General features: G+C 41.2%; 1 protein-coding gene across 3 annotated transcripts in view; it reads left to right on the top strand.

Annotated features, from left to right (window-relative positions):
* Positions 1-19,016, top strand: part of APBA1 (amyloid beta precursor protein binding family A member 1) — an 88,327-nt gene that overhangs the window by 31,096 nt on the left and 38,215 nt on the right. The window lies entirely within an intron of this gene.

The following is a 19,016-nucleotide window of genomic DNA, read 5'->3' on the forward strand; positions in this document are numbered from 1 at the left end:
CCAGTGTGAGTGGCCTGGCAGCCTGAAATTCACCTATTACTACCATCTTGGAGTGGCTAGATTTGGTTGACATTGTTTCTGTTTGTTTTGCTTACCCTAAAATCTGATCTCAGTATTTGTAGTTGCCTTTTTAAACTGGTTGTTTTTTGTGTTGTTGGCTTTTTTTTTTTTTTTTTCCTTTCTTTGTTTTCCAGGGGACTAAATAAAGTCATTTCCTTCAGCCTTTTCTCAGAGGTCTTGTATTCCAAGCATCTTGTAATTATTTGTTTGCTGGTGCCTCTCCCAAGTCTATTATCCTCATCCTGTCACTCACAGAATCCTGCTGTTCCTACAAACCTAAACTTCATTGTTTTGTAATTGGGACACAATTATCTACCACGTCTTGTTTTTCAACACTAATTCCTCTGCATTTAGCCAGAATAAAGTGTCCTTTCCTCATAGGCTTCTCAACTTTCTGAAGCAGCAAAGACCCTTGTATTCTTTTAGGATTAGAGTACTTCAGATGGGATGGACCTACAAAGATCAGATCCAACTGCGGTAACTGTATCTCGTATAGCTGTCTCACCAATTCCCTGAGTTAATGAGTTATTGTATTTTACCATCACAGCCTGTCTGTTGGGTAGTTGAGGTAACTAGTTAGGAACTAGCACACTGTTTTGTGCTTTGTCTCAGTTTCCTTTATAATCCTTTAGGAACTGTTGCAAGTTCCAGCTGCATCCTAGATACAAGTGCTAAGACAAAGTTACTGTTGTCTTAACCTGTCTTTTCCCATGAGTTTTGTCAAAAAACGGTTTAATACTTTTTGCTGTTGCTGAGGTAGTATTATTCATCTGTGCATTTTTGGCCATCCTTGATTTGCCAGACAGGACCTCTCAGTTGAGAAAATTAAAACCCTTTTTTTGTTTGTGTAGCCGTGTGCTCGTTTCCAGTTGTGCATCTGCCCCTGCTTGAGTCTTCACACCTGAGTAGGAGATAGAAGAGGGAGCCACCTGTGTCCCTGACTATTTTAGCTGTCTCATAGAAGCTAAGCATTTCTGGTCTGTTACGGCCGTATCTGGAAATGTCATTATAGCATGTGACTAGGTAACATAGGGAAGGAGGGGCCCCAGAGGGGAGAGTGGAAAGGTAATTAAACTCTCTGAAGCCAATAGTCTTTTAATATTGCAGAACAAAAAGTTACAGCCTGTACTCACCTGAAATCGTTTATTTAGTATTTAAGCTTCCTGAATTGCATTTGAGAGTCAGGCACATCCATTTGTGTGCTTCTGGAAATGTCTGTGGTCTTCATCTGTATTTCAGAGCATGGCTGCAAAGGAAATTGTCTTACCTTATGCTCTCAGCCTGTCCTCTTCAGACTGATTGTGCCGTCACCACAGTTTCTCTACCAGTTTGACTTGCAGAGACCTGAGAACATCAGCCGAGAGACCCCTTGCAGACAGGATCGTGTGCAGTCATATGGAGGGATCTGTCAATCTATTTGGTGCAAGAGGTGTTAGTGGGTTACGCCAAAGTGTCCTAGAAACCATATTTTACCAACTGAAGCATTTTAGAAGAGATGTTTGTTTGTTTCTGGCTTGGTTTATTAGTTTTTTTCTTGCTGAAATAATGTCAAATCATAGACAAATAACCTCTTCTTGTTTAGAGAAATGCAGCAGCACAGAACTGTTTAGGAATGGATTTTAAGGAGAAGCTGATTTCCTAACGCAAACTGGGTAATACTTCTTCCTGAAAATTAAATATACTGGCTTAACTTCAGCATACTACATACCACATATAAGCATAATGACAAGTAAGTGTGTTTTAGTCAAGCAAACTGTAAGTTGGTTCTAGTTGTGTGACGACATCCAGGATTCGGAACATTGCACTGGTGGTTCTTTACACTGTTAAAAAAATAGTAAAGAACTGAAGTTAAAACAGAAGTCATACATTATATATCATTCAGTTTGAATGAGACGTAGTTGAGTAGTTCATCATATTTGGACATCTATTTAGCATTTTATACAACATGATGTTCCTTATAAGAAAAACTGAAGTAAAGTTACCATTTTGGACTTCGGTGGAATTCTGTGCCCAGCTCCAAATGACATCAAGAAAGTTTTACTCGATAGTCATTGTGTTTACTGTTAGCTTGACTGTACTTTGTAGTTTTGTAGAAATCATAGTTTCATCAGTATTAACTACTGGGGACAAAAAGAACATTTGGTATTCTCAATTATGCAGCTAGTTTAAAAAAAAAATCATCAAGGTATTAGTAAGCGTCTACGTTGCTGATGATGCCTGCAGTGTAGCGACTTCACCAATATAAAATGTTGAAGTGTTCAGAGAAGGAAAGGACAAATTTGGGCTTAAAACTATTGTTTAATTTTGAACTCTGAAGGTTCTTTTTAACCTTTTAGCTCATTTTTGCAGTTCCACTAAGCTAACAGAGTACGTTATCAACTGTGGCAGCAGAGGGTCACTAATAACCATATAGAACCCTTAAAGATTTGTGTTTTGCTGTATCAGAAAATTTACAGAAGCTTTATATTAAAAACTGAAAGCAATTCTGCATAGAATTACTCACACAATGATAAAATGTCTTGGAGGAGAGAATGGTCACAAAACTTGCAAGCACAGGTGTTTATGGCTGTTCATCTATTGGCTGTTTCTGAATATTTTATATTAAGTAGGCATAATTCTCCTTTGGGTAGAAGCGTGTCACTCTCTGTGTTTTAGTCTTGTGCCAGAATCTGGCTTCAGAACTGAAAGTGTATGAAAGTATAAGGAAACTTTACTCCATTTAGATTTTTTTCAAAACAAGACTTAACCCTCAGAAAAACAGAGAAAAGAGTGTAGATTAAAATTGTGAGTATTCAAAACATTAATGTTACTGTTGTATAATGAGCTCAATGATGTGATTACAGAGGGCTTTTGTTTAATTGTTACTGTGGTGCAGTCTGTAAAATGGGCTTTTGAGTACACTAGTTGGGAGATGGGAAAAAAAAAAACACTTCTCAAACCTCAGTTCTGATTATATTTCGGTGTCATGTTTACAAATACCATCTATGCTTACTAGTACCAAAGAGCTTAGAAGGCAAAACCAATCTTTTAGTATTTCGCCCACCTTACCAGAGGTTTTCCCATACTTTTAAGTCATACACCTGTTAGCAGTCCCTAATCTATAATGTATGTTCTCTGCATTGAATGAAGGATTGCTAGCTATGGCTTGAACTTCAGAGCATTGCAGAGAGGAGACTGTTACCTGCTCATGTGAAGGTAACCATCTATATTGTATTAAAGAGCATTGAATATACGTTAACACTTTTTGGTTAATACTTTTTTTTTTTTTTTTTTTATTCAGTCCATGTGGTGGGCTGACCTTGGCCAGCTGCCACTCCCACCCAGCTGTTCTCTTACCAGCTCCCTCAACTCCCCTTGATCAGCAGGACAGAGGATGAAAATATGATCCTGCGGGGGCTCTCCATGGGCTGCGGCCTCCTCCAGCCCACATCCACCTGCTCCACTGGGGGCTCCTCCACCCATGGGGGGGCTGCAGCGTGGAGATCTGCTCCATGTGGGACCCATGGGCTGCAGGGGGACAGCCTGCTCCACCAGGGGCCTCTCCCTGCACAGCCCGTAGGGGAACTGCTGCTCCAGTTTCCCTCGCTCCTCGCTGCCGTGCAGCATTTCACCCTCCTTTCCCCGGACTGTCCCCAAGGCACCACCATCCTGGCTGCAGGCCCGGCCCGGCCATGCCCTGTGGTGGGGCTGTTGGAGCCCCCTGGAGCCGGGATGGGGCATCCCCGACCTTGCCTCACAGAGGAGCCCTTTGCCTCCAGCACCTCGGCACTACACCCCATAAAAAGCAACCCTGCAGGTACCTTGGTAGGTCGAGTGAGGTATTTTCTTCTTCTTAAAAAAACTTTAGAGTTGTGGGCGGCTTCGTGTTTGCTTACAAGAAGCAGAGCTGGGTGATGTCGGAGGGTGCCAGGTTGGTGAAATGGCTGGCTGTGACTGGGGCTTTCCTGCAGTGATAAAAGGGCAGGTGCTGGGAGAAAAACAGTGTGGTAGAAAGTGTGATACATCAGAAAATTACAACAGAAAGAGCACATCAGTAGGAAATTTGGGGAAGGTAATTCAAGTGCTTGCACCTGCTCCTTCATATGCAAAATTCATATGCATATGCTTAGGTTTCTGGTTGCTGATGACCCCCAAGCCTGCCAATGCTGCAGGTGTTGGACTGGACATGGACTTCTGTAGGAAGGACTGTCCAACTGGACACGAGAAGTATTAGGGTTTTGGGGTGGGGGATGGAAGTGAAACCACATGTTCCTGCTTGGAGCCCTTAGGCAGCAGTGTTTTGACCTCAGTTCATTCGTCCCCTTTGCAGTCTTGACAAATGCCCCCTTACTTCAGTGTATTAGAGTGGTTTAGTTCTTCACAGTATGCATGGATTACTGATCTTGAGCTTGTTAACAGGTGAATCTGTCGTGCCTTGAGTTGGACTGGTGAGTTTGTTGATACTTATTTTTTTCCTATTTTTCCACTAATAGCCAGGTTTCCTGGGTGAGCCCTTTAAAGTGTTTGTCTGCACACTGTTACTCTTAAATGCTGCAAAATAAACCTGTATTTCAGCTTCTCAACACATTTGGTTTTCTGAATTGTGGTTTGTATTGTTATTTCCCAAACCATGCAGAGCTAAATATCAAAGTACAAAGAATTAATTCTATTTCTTCTGAACCATCAGGAAGGAAAGGCACTTTCTGCACCATTGTGTTCCTCCTCATAAAGTAGCAGTTTTTCTGTCAGTACATATTTCCTTTGCTGATTTTTGCTGTTAGGTTTTTGCCATTTGTTTAGGTTTATATATTTCACATTTTCTCTCTACTCTTTCTGGAGTGGCTATTTGTGTGAGATCTGCCTTGCTTTGTGCATGCGGTGCTTTTGATTGTTCTGATATGTTTGGAAGTACATAGAGAGTTGGAACCCTTGCTGTGATGCCATTATTTAGGTCCATTTCTGTACTTAAATGAAAGAATTGGGGTTGTAGTTCATCTGAACAATTTTCTATTGCTGACCTTTATCTAGCCTTCAGTGTTCCCATTTGTGGTTGAACACAGTCCCCTTGAGAATTACTGGTCTACTATGTGCTCATTTGCGTTCTGCACTATGATTTTTCACGCCAGTAAAAGCGATAATAATAATAACTTCATAATTCTGTTGCAAAATTTTTCTGCTTGCTTCCAGACTCTCTGATTTAAATGCCTGCTTCAGTGGTTGTGCACTTTGTGGCATCATGTGCAGCGATACAGAAACCTATTGCCAGACTATCCAGTCCAATCTGAATAATGTTTGGAAAGGCTTTTTTTTTGCCCTTTGTTTTCTTTGTAATCTTCTCTTAAGAGGGAGATTTTGTGTGCTTGCCTCCACAGGAGAGAGCTTGCTGGTGGTGTGCCTGCTTCTGTTGTATTTCTCCTGTTTGTGGCTGTGGGTTGCTCACAGTTAACCTAGTTGGGTTTACAGAGATGTGCATGGAGAGCAGCATGGCAGGCCATCACGACATTCCTTTGTGGTGGATGTTGGCAGTTTTGTGATGTAGGAGTTCATCCCTCTGTTGCACCTTTGCTTCACCAAATCCCTAGTTTGAAAGTTTGCAGTAAGAAAGGTCTGTACCTCTCCAGACCTGCTTTCCCAGAGTCTGGATATGACATCATTTGATCCGTTCCCACTTTCTGACCTATGGTGTCCTGCAGCTTTTCCTGTATGTGTTGGGATTCTTCTCTCATTTGATTAAAATGACCTTCTGATCTCAAGCAGGTTGACGAGTGCTTTCCAAAGGTCTGTTATGTGCTTCTTGTCTTTTGGGCTGTCCATTTAGCTTCTAGCCCAATCTGAGGTTTATATGTGTCTCTTAAATTACTGTGGATTTGACTCACTGCTCATCTTCATTTTGGGGATGATGATACTCTCTTACAGTGTGTGGAGTGGTTGGAATTTTGATACTTGAACAAAATTTGATGCTGAGCTTCACAATAGCTGTATGTCAACAAGTCAAAGACTTAAAAAAATATATATTTTTTTATGGAACATCCCATTTTCTTTCTAACTGCAGATAATTCTGAAAATATGACTTAGAAGGAAATAGGCCACAAGTTTTGGAGATGAATTTTTTAAACAAATGTAATTTTATAAACAAGCTACATAAGGGTGTTCTGCATTTGCAGTGGTAATTTCTAGATGCTAGCATCTAGAAATCTAAATTATAGACAAATCTTAAGTTGGCTTTTCCAACCCTGAATACAGTTTCATATGTTGCTCCATTTTTTTCTGCAGAAGGTTTACGCATTTAACAGTCCCTCTTGTGATGCGGCTGAAATTACGATTCCAGTGGTTGCAAAACCAGTCTGCAAACTTGAAAAGAGGATTTTTGTCTGGGATACAGATGTAGAAGCTACATCTTCAGCTTTTAGCTTATTTTTAACTCATTTTTTTATATTGTCACCAAGATCAAATAAGCTGGGGACTTGACCTGTGGACAGCGTTAGCTTCTTCATGTTGCCCGATGATACTCTACTGTAATTTTGCTTGATAAGAATTAAGATTTACTTGACCTGAAGAGCTATTTATGTGGGTTTCTTAACATCTTTCTCTTCTTAAGAAGAGAAAAAGTATTCACACAGTGCTTGTGAAAAGTAAGTGCTATTCAAAAAAAAGACATGCATCTTTGGCAAACTGTGCATAATATTAAAAGAAAATACGGGCATTAGTCCTAATCTGTTTCACAGGCAGGTCTTTCTACTTGTGCTTTTTCTGTTTGTTTCTTCAATATTTGGTCTATTTATATAGCTATTTGGGACAACCTCTGTGAAAAGGTCTTTTGCTTTCAAGCTTTCATCTAATGTTGAATGTTTCTCTCTTGCAAAAGTGTGGTCTGTTTCTGATATCCTGTTCAATTATTTTGGTACAAAGTGGTGGGAATTTCAACTGAAATGAAATTGTAAACCCTTGGAGCCTATCTACGTGCAGAAAGTACTTCTGTATAAATAAGAGATATAAAAGGTGAAACTCACAGGAAAACATTTTTGTGCACAAAATGTTTATGGAAGTCCTCCCACGTCCATCAGTGATTGTTAAGCCAGAAGAAGGCTGGTAAGTAAAAGAGGAAAGGGTTTTGAGGAGATTTGAATGATGTTGTTCAGCCTCACGGCAAGGCATCACAAATTGTTTCAATTTCTGCATGTCTAGCAAAGCTCCATCATTCTGGCTTAAGTTGTATGTGGATATGAGAGTGACAGAGCAACTGGTGTGGTTGATTCTGGGGTGAATTTCGTTCTGCTGGATATTACAACATTTCTGTTAGTTCTGTGGTTCCTGGAAGCAGTTTTCGTCCAGTACTTCAAAGGTAAATTTATTCACAGAACTGCAGCATTGAGAGGTGTTAGATCAGCCCCTTCTGGCAAAGAACAATGCCCTACTGAGAATTGTGGGTGTTTTTTGAAATGAAGCAAGGTTGCTATGAAAGCTGTAATTTTGGGTTTGTACAAGTCGAAAAGTCATTAGGCTGCGCTGCAGCCTCATCTTGCCAACAAGATTAGTCTTTCTAGGTATTGGTCCCTCAGTAGCAAGAGAGTATGCTTGGGAGCCAATAAACAAATAAATGCAGAGGCAAACAGAGTTGCTCTAGAAATAAAAGACAAAAAATTTTGGCCTGCATTAATGTAGGAGGTCACGCAAAGTGGTTTACTGGTCTGCTTGGTCCAAGAGTAATTCTGTGCATGTGGATTTGGATTAGTGCATACCTCACAGGAAAGGCAGGGTAAGATGTCACTCAAAAAGTGTGTTTTGTTCTTTGATTGAATGGTGAAATTGCCTTCTTAATTGTAACTACACTGCTAGCGTGGGTACGCTATGCTCAGGTACCCTGGTACCCAAATTAAGAGTCTTCTAATAGCTTCTGCAGTTGTGGTTACATGAAAGAAAGTTGCACTCTTCTGGTTAGAAAACATGGAGGGCATACAGAGATACCGGAGATGCAGAGTTTCACTTAACGATTCTGATCTAAAATCAGTCATTTTTACAAGTCATTTTCACAAGTCTTTTTTAAACTGAATTAGGCTATTGTGATGCTTTGGTGCCACACCAGATAAATCTTAGCCAGTATCTAATGATACTGGAAGACAAAATTCACAAAATGTATTTAGGAGCAAAAAAACGTAATTTCTAAATACACTTTAAAGAAGTTAAAAGCCAATTTTTCCTCTTCTGTGACTCCTTATTTTTTTGAATAACTTACATGACTTTATTTTGATTCTTCATGTGTTTTTTTTGGAAACATCTTTTAAATGGGAAACATTTTTAAAGGGGAAAAATGTTGGTTTATATGCAAAGAAAATGAAAGCAATGGCCTTAATAATAAGCAAATATCAGTGAATTTCATGTCTTGCTTATCTTTTCAAGAGTAAGGAGACCAAGCACTAATATGGAGGGTAAAGCAGCATTTAAATTAAAGAATCAAAAAGGGTGCCACCGGCAGGGTTTTAAAATTGTCTGCAAGATCTTCAGCTGTGGTACTTGTAACTGTTTAAAGTGCAGAAAGCTTTGCTGTGAAGCAGTTCTTGCCTTGTTTTCTTATCTTGTGTGTCACATGCTCTTCTTTTTTGCTGGCCCTTCACCCTCCCCTTTCAGCTCTTAGTTCCTCCAGGCCCAGCTCCTGTGATGTTTCTTCCCAGGCTCATATTTACCTGTACGAACAGGCGCATGACATGCACAAACGAGAAGTTTGCTGGTCAGGTCAATTCTGAAGTTTCAGGTGCAACAAGTTACTACAGTAAGGGACATGCAGATGGGACATCCTGGAAGAATTCCTCCCCGTAAGGCCAGTGCAAAACCAGAACAGGTTGCACGGGCAGGTGGTGGAATATCCCATCCGCAGAGGGTTTTGAGTTTTGGCCAGAAAAAGTGACAGCAAACACAGTGTGTTATGGGTGTTAGTTCCACTTCGAGGCGCAGAGGATCCATCTGCAAGTCTGCTCTGCAACATGAACTGAAGCACAGGGCAGGTAGGGACCATCAGAAGCTGCCCCTCGAAAGTGTGCTGCAGAGTCAGACTGAAACATGAATGTGGGCGCACCCTGAGAAGCGCACAGTGTGGGTGCCAATCTGTGCATTCTTGCAAGCTGCAGATTTATTGATTTATCTATTGCCCCTTTAACTTTACTGGTTACCATGGGCCTTTACAACGTTTGCAGGCCTAAAAGCTCTATTTGTCTAGCAATGCCCACGTAACCTAACAGCAGACATCGGCCTGATTGATTGCAAACACAGAGTCAAATCCTGTAGTGAAGTGCTGATGTTAACATAATCCTGTAGCACCCACCCTACAGAGCTGTGGGAAATACCTAATTCTGTGCTACTGTCCTATTTTTTTCTAATCCACTTCCATATTTAAAGTTAATTCAGTGGCACCCCATGTTCATTTTAAAAAGTTTTGTTCTGTTTTGTTTTGTTTTTTCTTGAGAGAGGTCACATCTTCAGTACTTGTCCTGACTTTAAGAAGTTAAGGACAAAAGGATGCTGAAGTACAGCAAAGAGAAGTGAAATTAGTGTGTGCGTGTTTATAAGGTCACTAAGGAAAAGGTCTGGTATTTGAAGAGAGGGCCGAACTGTTCTGCATGATGCAGAGCAGAGACCAGACCAGCGTGGTTTTTAATTTTAGTGAAATACCACTGGAGAATAGTGGCATTTAAGCCTGGATAGCGGAAGAGAAAGACATCCTATTGTAGGAGGGATGATCCGTCCTTGAAAAGGAATAAAAAGATAACGCAGAATAACTTCAAATCCCCATTTTTGTAGAATTCCTCTTATCTAGGTCTCATGGAGCATTTAAGAGGCCTCTTATTTTTCTCTTTATAATAAAGAGAAATAATTAGGACTTCCATTTCCAGGAAAGAAAGGGTCATGAGCATCCGTGCAATACGTGGCCTTTGCAATAGCTTCTAAGGATAAGTGAAAGGAGCCATTGACTCTCAGACTGTTTGTGAGCAAATTGGAGGAGAAAAGTTAATAGATGGATGCCTAAATATTTTAATTTCTTCAAGTATTGAATCATTTTAGACTTGTATTGTTCCTCCTGTAATCTTACCTCTGTGAAATATGTTTTACCTTTCAGATGCCCTGTTTGGTTGTTGCTTTTCTCTGCTGTAATTTCACTACTTGGATTTGTAATTATTTTTAAAAGATAAGGTTAATAATCCATAATAAAAATATTTTCAGTGGAACTTACTCTTCTACTAAAATCCAAGTGTTGCTGTATAAGAAGAGAAGACAAAGTAACCTACTTTTACAAAAATGTGGGTCATCTGAAGTTTGTTTTGAAATAATTTGTATTTGGAATGGGGACAAAAGCGCTGGGGGAGGGAGAAAAAATGATTTTAAAAGTAAGACAACCGGCACCCCACCTGTGCTTAGACTATCCCTTACTCATGTTCTGTTTCCCATATGACTAATGCTATATCTTTTTTTTTCTCCCATAGTCTGTATGTATGGCTTGACTATACTTGTCTGCATGGAAATGGGGTAAAAAGCATGTTTGGGTGATTCCCCTCATTATTCTCTGTTTTATTCTGAACTCCGCGGTATGCAGCTTGGTTCTGGTAAGCTCGTTTTCCTGGCGAGTAGAGACTGGCAAAAGCTTCATGTGTCTGATGCAACGCATCTGGTTTTGATTTTCTTGATCTGGCAGCGCCGTGTGATCAGGGTAACTCGATTAGCACCGTGTACGTGTGTGTTTGCCTCATCCCGATGGGACCCTGCAGCTGCAGGCAGCCTCTGCCCTCCCTGCCACCCGCCCCGCACAGCCCATGCCCAGGCTGAGCCTTTGAGCCAGCTGCAGCCGCAGGAGACAGTGGAGAAATGCTGGCCCTCATTAGGGGCTAATTGTGTCTGGGGAACAGATTTTGCATGTGGCTGTCTCGTAGCAGGAAGGTGCTGGTGCTGAAAGCAGGTCTCGGTCAAGGTCTTACCACAGGCAGGGCAAGGAGAGCACCCACCCCGTGTGAGTGAATGGCTGCCCCTTCTCAGCTCTGGGCAGGAGCACGGGGCTGCTGGGCTTCCTCAGCCACTGGGGATACAAAAATTGTTGAAACAGACTAGGAGAAAAAACAATGCTTGGCACAGCAAGCCTCCTGAAAATGCGGCGTGTGGTGGTACCTTGGGGCGCATCCACGTTGGTGCTTCCCGTCAGGAAGGCTGCGGCAGCCGGAGGGCTGCTTGTGGGGTGTCCATTTCTCTCTAATCTCTCAGCATTATGCTGGGGGATGTATGAAGGATGTTTGGCATCCTTCCACGTGGCTCTGGCGAGGGTGACGGGGCTGCCTTTACGGTACAGCTCTGGAGCACGGTTGTGGCTCTGAGAGGGAAGGGAAGCGGCAGAGCGGTTTTCCCTCGAGCCTTTGGAGGTGGTCTCTGCAGATACGTGGGTTTTACTTGTGTGTGTGTTTTTGGTGGTGGTGATTTTTTTGTTTGTTTGTTGGTCTTTTTTTGGTTTGGTTTTGGTTGTTTCTTTGTTTTAACATGGAGTAAATCAGCAGCTTGCCCTTGAAACAGAAGTAAAAGGATCTGCAGGTGCTGTGGGAATGTGATGGGTGGAGATTGGAGTGTGCTTGCTCTGAGGGCTAAAATGATAACAGAAAATCCAGTAGAAGAGAAAGTTGTCTGTGTAGGGGGGATAAAAAAGTTAATTTTAATCTGCTGTAACCTATATTATGCATTCCCACTTCCTCCTCCTTTGCATCTGTTTTTTTCTCCGTAGTAGTTGTTTCTTGTGTTGTGTTGTTTTTTTTTTTTTTCCTGAGAAGTTACATAGATACAAGCTCTAACCTTCCGATGTAGTATTTAATCCCATGATGAATATTGCAGCTGAAAATCACTTTTTTTGAGAGAGAGGAAGGGAAGTAAATTTGGTTCTTTTTTTTTTTTTTTTTTTTTTTTTTTTTGGCTGTGACTATAGCTTTAAATGAAATCTGTTTGTTAGTGGGATTTCACATTTTCTCCACAAGGTTTTGGAAGTGAGCAGCTCCTACATGATCTTTCTCACTTAATTTTGATGAGCAGAAGCAGGTGTAGACTCTGTCAGTTGCTTTCACACTAAAGGAAGAGAAAAAAACATGTAATACTTAAAAACTGCATCTTAACAACACAATCCAAACATACATCAGGTCCTTGAAAAGGAGCCTAGGATGTGAAATCTGGAAAGTGTTAACTCAGTTGTTTTGAAGGTTAAGATTGGGAAGGAAAAGAGCTGATATACCCACCATAATCAATACTTGGGAATTTTATAGGTACCGCATCTCCCCACCTTCCTTACTCTTCCCCAGTCTGAGCACCTCTGCACTCTTCAAGCCTTTCTGGAAAAAGCCTCTGCTAAAAAAGTGTGGGCTTAAGTGTAGGTCTAATTGAAACAGCAATTGAAAAAAAGAGTCGATGTTTTCTAGTCTTTAATTTTGGGGGGATAAAAGAGAGGGCAGGGGCTGTAAGACGCGGTGCTTTCAATAGCTCGGTGTTCGAGTTTCCAGGCAGTGGTGCCTTTTTAACTCCCTGTACCACCAGGAAAGGTGAAGCAACTTCTGTACCCCACCTGTCCCACTGGCTTTTCCAGCCTGGCTCAGATACAGCTACTTTGGCACTTGTGAATTTAAATGAGAAATTAAGGAAGAATCAGGTCTCTTGTTTGATGTCTGAGCCCTGGTGCTTTCCATGAGGGTGTATCCTTACCTGGAAGCCCTCAGGAAGTTACGAGCACCTGAGAGCAAATCCTTGTACGGATCAAATGAGGCTGAGTGTAGGAAGTTGCTGGGGTTTGAGCAGAATTGCTGTACCTGTTCAGTGAGCTGATCTTGTGCCTTTGAATTTGGGAAGACAGAAGATGTTGCTCTGTTGTCTTGGTAACTGCTAGATTTGTCACAGATGCCTTTAAGAAGTAGAAGGGGTATTGCTTAGCTGTCCTAGGGGCTTTGTATCCCTCTGTATGTGCACTATTCTGTTACTCTAGATTTTTTATTTTTAAGGTATTCCTGGAAACAGTATTCTTCAACACATTCCCGTCTGCTGAAGTTCAACCAGTTCGTCTAAGGTGCTAACTGGTGGACTTCCCTCTCTGTCATTTTCTTTGGTTTTCATGGACTCAACATGTATGCTCGGGATCCTTCTCTCACGCCAGGTCCTTCTTTTGCTGAAATAATCTCAACACTGTCCAAATGTTTCTGTGTACCTGACACAACCCGTGGCTTGTTCACATTAAAGAATTCAAAAATGCAATGTGTAACTTGCTTTAAAACTTTCCTTTCCATAACAAAATTGATGAAACTGAATTTCCTCTCATAATATCATTTCAAGGTATCAAATCTGAAGGACTAACTGACTTGAATTTTTTCATAGACGCAGAGTGTTTTGGACGTTGGTTCTTCTCTGGTATGTTTTCTGTCTCAATTGCATCAAAGCTGTTAGCGTTAGGTTGGAGGTTGGACTCGATGACCTTGAGGTCTCTTCCAACCTAGGAAATTCTGTGATTCTGTGATTCTATGAAAGAGTAGTTGCTGCATGGTAGCTGTTTGTGTCGAGACTGTAACACTAAACAAGAACACAGCTGAGTAAGATTGTCTCAACCAGAAAGGTAGGATTAAGCCTTTATTTGTGTGCAGAGGAGGAATATCCAAGGATTTATTGAACATGCTAGCTTACCCTCTGTGAGTGAAGACCGGGGTATTGTTACTCACCGTGAGGATAGTCATGTCCTGCAGTTTACCACATCATATTTATGAGCTCTGTTCATGGTTGTTTTTGTTACACTATTAATGGTACCTAAAAGGAGATGGAAAGTTTATTGGGCTTGTTGTGTCGACTTTATTATATGTTTTTATTTCATTTTGTAGCATAGATCTTATCCCCTATTGTTTAGAGAAAAATATGTTTTTTCATTGCTTATGAAAGTGTCACTAGTGTGGAGATAACGTCATTTGCATTCAGAATGGATCGCTGGAGTGTCACTGTTTTCCACTGTGCCCTTTCTTTTTTTTACACAGAGGAGGAAACATTGTAGATTACAGATAATTATATGCCCAGAAGCAGTAAAGATTCATTTTTAATAACTGTACCTCTAACAGAGACTGAAATTAGTCTCACGTTGTAATACTGATCTTAGATGTTGTGCTTTGACATTGCTTATCTACTGTTTTAATTTCTCTTTCTCACTTGGAAATTGATTTAATTAATAATTTAGATTATCCAGTTGCAAATTAAAGATGCAATCCATAATACATCCAGAAATAAGAACAGCAATAACCTGTCAGAGAATCCATGGTTCCTTAGCTTCACTTTTAGAACAGCACTTTTATTTATGATGCTTTGTCATTCTGGTTGGTGAGAGCAATCAGATTTATTCCTTAACCAATTTCAAACTGGGATTTTTTTTTTTTTTTTTTTTTTTTAAAGCATCTTTGGCCTCGTGAGCATAACTGTTGTACTTCACAGTACAGGTTGCCTGTGGGTCCTTGTCAAGATTTTTCTCTAGTGCTTTTGGCCGCTCTCTTCTATTTGGGCTGTAGTACCATGTAACATTTCTCTGGCAGCATGTGGATGGCTTCAGATACTCCCAGAGTCCATTGTGTCTGTTTCTTCAGGACTTCAGTGACAAATGTGATGGGAAGGATCTGCTTCTTTGCAATCAGACTTCTGCAGTGCTGTAAAGCTTTATCAACCTTGTGCTCAGGAGACCCCTGTCTCTTTGTTCTTGCTCATAGGAACTTGGTCTGTTGGCACAGAAGGTTCCTGACTAGTGTTCCTTGCTCAGGTTTAAAGCTTAGTTTTGATTAAGATGGGGATTACAAGAACCTGGATGGCACGGTCGGAGTACTCTGTTATGTGTTATCCAGGGAATAGTGACATTTCCAGACTCTACAAGACAGCTGTGTGACTTGTTCAGGTTCTTTAGTTATGATGTCAATTCAAATTTAAAGAGATATTTGGGATCTGTTGTAAACAATTTTTAGATTGAAAGCAGAAATTTAAATTTATTCCCTGTAATCAAGGGCTAGCCTGAGATGATATGGTTCAGAAAGCCTACTGCTGATGCACATTCATCCTTTCCACCACAGAATTTTATTCCCTGGATAGAGCCGAAGTAGAATTAGAAACAGTCGGAAACTGAAATCTGACATATGATTTGCTTTGGAGTCAATTAGGTGCATACTGCAGCTTAATCCAATTTATTTCCATCCCAGTGTGGCTGGAATACCGATCGTGCCACATGGATTTCTTATGTTAAGAACATTTATTGTGTTAAATATGAGGAAACTTATAGTTACTGGTATCCACATAATGCTTGTAATTATGCCTTCGCAAGAATTGGGGGGTTTTGCTTATTTTTCTGCCACAGAATTAAACCTCTTGACATTCCTATTCAAGCAGCTCAGTGTTCCTTTGGTCATAAATTCATGGGTTTGGCTTTTTTTCCTCCATTATGCCTGAAGTTGTACCAGAGCGGCTAACTCTAGTTCTCTGTTAGGCACTGCATTTATTTGTAGGTGTACCACAGCCACGCCGACGCTGTAGCTCTCGTTTAATAAGAGTGTTGCCTTACTTTTTGTTAGAAATTTGCATATTCTTTTAGGCTAGTTGTGATCAGAAGAAACTTCTGCAGTTAGAAGGTAGCGCCTCTTGAAATCCACATACCTTGTCCTAATTAGTAAACACGTCAAGAAAGAGAAAATTCTGTATTCAGCCTCCCCGCTCCTAGTAAGAACAGCTTACCTATTTATTTGTTGGCTTAGACTAAGGCGTATGGGTAACAAGCACACATTTACATGCACTTGTAGTGTAAGTGCTTCTGCATAGGGATAATAAATGCACCTGCAGTTTTAATTTTGTTTAGTTCTGTGAAATAGTTGATGTTTGGAGGTGGGTGTTTAGTGCCTTTTGTTGAGCCCTTTCTTAATCCCCTAAACATTTTTGCAGAAAAGGAGCTTGGAAGTTACGAACAACTGATGCAGTCCTTGGAATAGCTGACTTGAGAAACCTGGCATACAACATAGGTTAAATAGCAGTCACTCCTCGAGTTCATAAGCAGACCTTAGAAATGGAAGCACCCAAGATGAATGAAATTGGACTAAAATACTTCCCAGCAAATATTCAAGTCATATTGTGGTGTTAAAACTGATGTGATTGACTTGTTCAGGATATTGCAGTGTTCTTGCAAGGATTCCATGAGGGCTTGTAGTGAATGTTGTGCACCGGGTAGGTTTACATGTGTACATGTTCCTGCTTTACGGTTCCAGTATGGTGAGTGTTGTGGGTACTACAGCTGTCCATCCTTGCCAGTATGAGACTGTGTGTGGTGTGTGTATTCGTGTGCCCACGGTGTGGTGTTAATGTGACTTTCCAGGTGCTGTTTTCACTGACCGGCAATAGACATGCATTTCACAACTTCTGTTTGGAGCTGTTTGGGGTATGCTTGCTTAGCACAGCAGGGAAAGCAGTCAGGTTTCCCAGACAGGTTTCAGTTTGGAAAAGCAAGTCCTCTCTTACAGGAGAGGTGGGGAGTTCTCTCTGCAGAGGCATTGTGTGTGCCGTTCAGTCCTCAGCCATTTCATACCAAAGAGTCCCTTAAAAATTGAGAAGATGACACATGTTTCCTAAAAGAACATACTGGATTTTCTAGAGGTAGCTTTTATCCATGTCTCTATCCACGTACCTGTGCCATACAAGTGGAACATCGGTGCATTGCTGTAGTGGGTTTCTGTGGTAAGGTTTGGTAGCAGGGGGCCATGGGGTGGCTCGTGTGAGAAGGATCTAGAAGCTGCCCCTTTTGGTTTCTTTTCTTTGTTTCCCACTTCTCTAGCTTGTTAGTAATAGGCAATAAATCTTACTATCTCCCTATGCTGAGGCTGTTTTGCCCGTCACAATAATTACTGTGGGATCTCCTTGTCCTTATCTCAACCCCTGAGCCCTTCCCATAGTATTTTCATCCCGTTCCTCTTTGAGGAGGGGGAGTGAGAGAGTGGTTGTGGTGGAGCTTGGTCGCCCACCTGGGTAAAACCACCACAATTGCTGAATCTGGCAAATCATGGGCGCTTTGTGAATTTCCTTGGAGAGCGTGCCAAGACAACTTGTATTCAGAGCCTGTGGCCCTTGCAAATTCAGCCTGAGGTTTCTCTGTTTCAAGTGTGACTTGGAGTTTTGGGTAAATACACCCAAAGAGTGGCTGAGACAGAACTATTTTTGCTCACAAGTTCAGCTGGCACACTAACTTTTCTCTTTTGAAAGTGGTGCAAAATGGTTCGGGCTCTCACACCTGAAAAGAACAATTATAACGCGTGGGCACGAAGGCCCCTTGCAGTGACAGTGGCCGGGAGCTGGGACGGGGCCGTGTGCCCGGGTGGTGGCAGGGCAGGGTCTGGCCCCACTACACTCAGGCACCCATGCACTGGAGGGGGCCACATGCAGAAGAAAGCAAGTGATAGTACATCTGGACATGGGAAATGGATAATAAACCAAGCTGGAAGCTCTCACATTTTCACCTTTTCCCATTGCATGCTTTCCTGAGCGTTAGTGTTGTGGTCTTGCTCCCTGTCGATAGTATGCCCTTGGGTAGTATCTTAAGTACTTAATTTTCAGCATAAAGCAGCAGAGGAAAATCCTCAGACTTAAGCTGTTTCTTACTGTTGCTTGAAACATATGTGGAGAGGTTGTTTCTGTTTTGTTTTTCTTCTTTTTTTACAGGCAGAAGCTAGCTTAACCTTCAGCAAACAGCTGGTTGTTCTAGTAATCAGCCTCTGATTTCTCTGTTTTAAAGACAGGCTCATCCATCAAGTCCTGAGTGCAGAGCTAGGAGTGCTTAGAGAGCACTTTCCCATGTATGTGTGATTACTGGAGCACAGCTGCTGTTCTGGGTAATTAATGTGAGAGTATGATATATTTCAGATGGGTGCTGCGTCTCTATTTCCAAGGTCAGAAGGCCATTTTTTTGCTTATATTCTCTTCTGTCTATGGCATTTTATTTAGGATATTGATTTTTGTTTGCTTGCTGGAGATGAAGTGCTCTTGGAAGGCCTAGTGAGAAAAAACGGGAAGACCTGGTGTCTGCATGAGGAAAATGCTACTAAGAGTTAAAAAACAAAAAAATAAAAAAATGTTATTTAATAGTCTTCAGTTGCCACATGTGAAAAGGGATATAGTTATTCTATACATGGTTCCTTAACACATGGTTCTTCAAATTACCATTTTAAAGACTGATTGTTAAAGAGTCAAATGGATGTACTTGACTTGGATGCATGCTTTTCTTTGAAGGTTGTTGGGGCTTAGGTGAGCTAGGGGCATTTATTCAGATGCCCAGTTCTAGATGTAAACTCTATTGAAATAAAAATACATTTGTAAATGATAATTTATTATTTGCAAAGTTAATAAGTGAAATTTAAATGAAATTATTTGACTCAGGTTGTAGGCAGTTTTCATGCAGTTGAGTCTTACCATCTCTTCTAACTTAACATTGTTTGGTTAAAGATGTGCCAGGATGCGTGTGGTAAAGATCTCAGAAAGTTGGTCGTCATCCTGTGTTTATGTGCAGCTTCATTTCTTTCAGCTGCTTGGAGTGTGACAGATTCAATGCAGAATTTTCAAGCAATCCTCCATCTCAGCCTGTTTCCATGCAAGCAGTTGAAGAGCTTCTAACTGACTTCAGGGCATCTTGTTTGGGATGGGCTTTCCAGAGGGCTGTTCTGCATTAACATCTTTACTCTTCCCTTTGTGGGCTTAAAATTGAAAGCTTTGCAGTGCTGCTTTTCTTGTTGCCTAAAATAGTATGTTTTTTGTCATATGCCAGGGGGGGAGAGGAGAGTATTTGGTTGGTGACTTTTGGCACACACCTGTCCATTCTTTCCAGATTTCTTGCAAGTCTTAGCTGGAAGAGACCTTACCTTGTCATGGAAATTTTCTTACTTGCATACCTTCTTTAGGTGGAAAAAGCAAACTATCTGTGTTGGATCTAG

The sequence above is a fragment of the Aythya fuligula genome, chromosome Z (assembly GCF_009819795.1).
Source record: "Aythya fuligula isolate bAytFul2 chromosome Z, bAytFul2.pri, whole genome shotgun sequence".
Taxonomy (NCBI): Eukaryota; Metazoa; Chordata; class Aves; order Anseriformes; family Anatidae; genus Aythya; species Aythya fuligula.